The 2,911-nt window shown below is 54.0% G+C and overlaps 1 long non-coding RNA gene across 6 annotated transcripts in view; it reads right to left on the minus strand.

Moving 5' to 3' along the window:
• Positions 1 to 1,703, minus strand: part of LOC108290195 — a 26,225-nt gene extending 24,522 nt beyond the window's left edge. Inside the window, exons 1-2 of one of the 6 annotated variants that reach the window (XR_005197092.1) lie at positions 1,666 to 1,703; positions 546 to 718 (exon numbers count right to left, since the gene is read on the minus strand). This is a non-coding gene — a long non-coding RNA (uncharacterized LOC108290195). Of the gene's footprint in view, positions 1 to 545; positions 1,242 to 1,665 lie in introns of those variants that run through there. The other 5 variants (XR_005197091.1, XR_001819477.2, XR_005197093.1 and 2 more) reach the window with 5 other exon arrangements.
• Positions 1,704 to 2,911: the final 1,208 nt, after the last annotated feature.

Consider the following 2,911-nt stretch of genomic DNA (forward strand, 5'->3'; position numbering starts at 1 on the left):
GGAACAAGGTCAGGAGTCCAAACACAGAACCATTTTTTCCCTCCTTCCCCTCTCCACTACAGTCTCCTTCCTGCCTCTCCTCTCTCTGGTGCAAGCATTAAGATGTTGGCCATGTCTGCTGGAGAGAAGGGAGGGGCAGATTAATAGGATCAGTAGCACCGTGACCCTAAAGCCCCCCCACAATCCCATTGACAAACTTAGTGAGCTGTCTCCAGCCTGCATGGGCTGGGGGAAGGAGGGGAACCAGGAGCCACTCTGGGGCGGGTGGGTACAGCCACTGCCTTGGGCTCAGCGATAGGTGCCCAGGAGGCAGGAGGTGCTAGCCTTGCTGCCAGCCCCTCTTCACACATGCCTCATCCATTCTGGGGACCCCCTAAATCTTTTATCAGCCTTTTCTTTCTGTGATGATTGCACCAGCCTCCATTAGCCAGTAGGTAAAGTAGAAAGGTTAGGGCGTCCTGACTGATTTGATGGGATCTCTTCTCACTCCCAGCCCAGAGGTCTGAGGGGGCTGGGATCCTCGCTGGACCCGAATGGGCACTTACCAGGCTTCTGTGAGGAGGAGAGACTGTTCGGGTGGCCCCTGCGGCTGGACTGCCTTTCTCCCCCCGGCTCCTAGCCTCTTGTGGAGTGGAGGATGCAGCTCCGATGACGTAGCATCTGTCTATCCATTCAGGAATTTCGTTTGCCTCTCTCTTTCTTTCTCTTGCTGCTCTCCCTGGAAAGGCAGCAAAAAGGGGGTGCTGCCCCTCTCTGGAGACACTACCACCACCACCACCAAAATAACAACCCACTCTGACAAAGCCCCTCCTTCTTCCTTCCAATGCCTGTGTGGCCAGGGGTCTTTGTCACCTCCACTCTGCTTGCCACCTCCCCTACTGCCTTTTCTAACCTGAGGCAGGAGGAAGGGGCTAAGGGAAGCTATTGTTCCTCCAGGCCACCCTCATCCCCCAGGGAAGCAAGAGAAAGGGTGTGATGGAAAGACTCCGTCCCTAGTCTCTGAGTTTTAATTCGCTTTGGAACTTGAGAGAGCGATTAAGTGGTGTGTGGAGGGTGAGGCGCAGAGGTGATGAGGAGCCATGGGAAGGTGACACAGTTTGCCATTTGAAGGCTCGGGGCGTCCCAGTCCCCCCTTCCTAGGCCTCGCCTCGATTCCTATCTCGGTCAGCTTAACTAATCACAAATCCTGATCTTAGTTGTGAAGGAGACAGTGACAATCAGAAGGTGAAGGCTGAGAGCTGGTGGAGGGGGGAGCATCTTGCGGGGAGAGGAAGGCCAGCACTTGGAAGTCTAGACAAGAGAGACGGGGTGGGGCCACAGAGTCAAAGTGGGAGATAAATTATCTTTTTCTTAGAGGAGGGAGAGCAATTTGGGGGGTTGGTTTCCAGGGCTGGGATCCCGATATTTGGTGGAAGCTGGGGCCCAGAACGGTACAATGCTCGGGTCTCTTTTCTCTCTCTAACCCCCACCCTCAGCCCCTCCCTTTTTCTCCCTCCCACTCTTCCTGGCCTGCATGGGAACTCGGTCTGAGCTCGACGTGACAGACAGCAGGCCTGCATGCTAATGAAGTTTGTCTCAAGTTCATTGTCAAAGCCCCCCCTTCCCCACGGCCCCCTCCCCTCCTCTCTCATACACAAATCTCCCTCCAACTTTTGTCCCACAGACCTGGAGGCCACTTGAGTCTCTGCTGGCTCCTCTCTCTCACCCTCCCCCCTGCCTTTAGTCCCCCCTCTCCTAACCACCTCCCTCAACTGGGGGCGGGTGGGGGGGGCTCTCTTCTCCCTGGTGCCTTCCCAGCCACCTTCTGGCCTGGCCATCCCTAAGCTCTGAATGAGGGATTCTGAGGGCTAAGGTCAGAGTCTATAGCCCTGGTCCTTCTTTCCCCACCTCAAAGTAGGGAGACTTGAGAGGGGCGAGAGAAGGCAACAGACTCTCCCCACTCAATGCTCCCTGCCCCTCAATTCTCAGTCCTGTCCCGACCCTGTCCCCCCATTCCAGCCCCGCTTCCCCTCCCCCATTCCTCCCATTATGATTATTTTGCTCTCCCCTTGATTACATCTGCTTCACTAGCTCAGAAATAAAGATCCTTTGAGACTAATTTTGCACCCCCCCAACTCCCCACCCCTTCCCTCCCCTTCTCTCTAGACCAGGGCTCCCGTTAGCTCCTTTCTCACCGGCTGGAAGACATTGAGTTCCTTGTCTAGGGAGCTGGGGGGTTGATGGGAGGGGGTGCCAGTGGAATGGGGGGGTCTCTCCAGCTCTGGGACGTGTCCAGCAATCCAAACCTGTCCTTCTTTTGTTCCTACAAATCTCTTCAGACTGTCACCACCCTCTGGAGTCTGCCTTTCTCCCAGTAACCAGGGGATAAGGGAGGAAGGGGAGGAGGATCCTGAACTCACCCCACCCCTCAATTCCAGGGAAAGGAGGGAGGGGGAGAAAAGGGAGAAAAAAATTTAAATCCCCCCCTCATTAGCCAGAAAGGAAGCAAAAGGGGATAATTATAATTAAAAGCAGACAGCTGTGGATTGCATCTTTTATGTTCCTCCAAGCTTCCTCCCCACTTCTGCCACCATCACCCAAAAATTTGCACAGCCCCTTGTGGATCTTCCCCCTGGTTTCCTTCGAGCGGTGAGTGTGCCAGGAGACTAAGGCAAGAGGGGCAGGTTTGGGGAAGGGGACTCCACTTCCTCCTCCGCAGACAGCACCTTCTGAAACATTCAGTAGGCCTAAGAGATGGGGGCTTTCTGTTCTTACCCACCAGCCTGTACCCCAAAGTGTAGGCTTGTAGAAGGTGAGGGAATCCTGGTGATAATAACGAATTCAATAATTTGGGGAAGCCTGAATTTCCTAAAAATAGCAGTAGCATTCATAATGACATTAATATTAAGAATTAAATAAAACCTAGAATGTT

Source organism: Cebus imitator, unplaced genomic scaffold, assembly GCF_001604975.1.
Source record: "Cebus imitator isolate Cc_AM_T3 unplaced genomic scaffold, Cebus_imitator-1.0 Scaffold427, whole genome shotgun sequence".
NCBI classification, from domain to species: Eukaryota; Metazoa; Chordata; class Mammalia; order Primates; family Cebidae; genus Cebus; species Cebus imitator.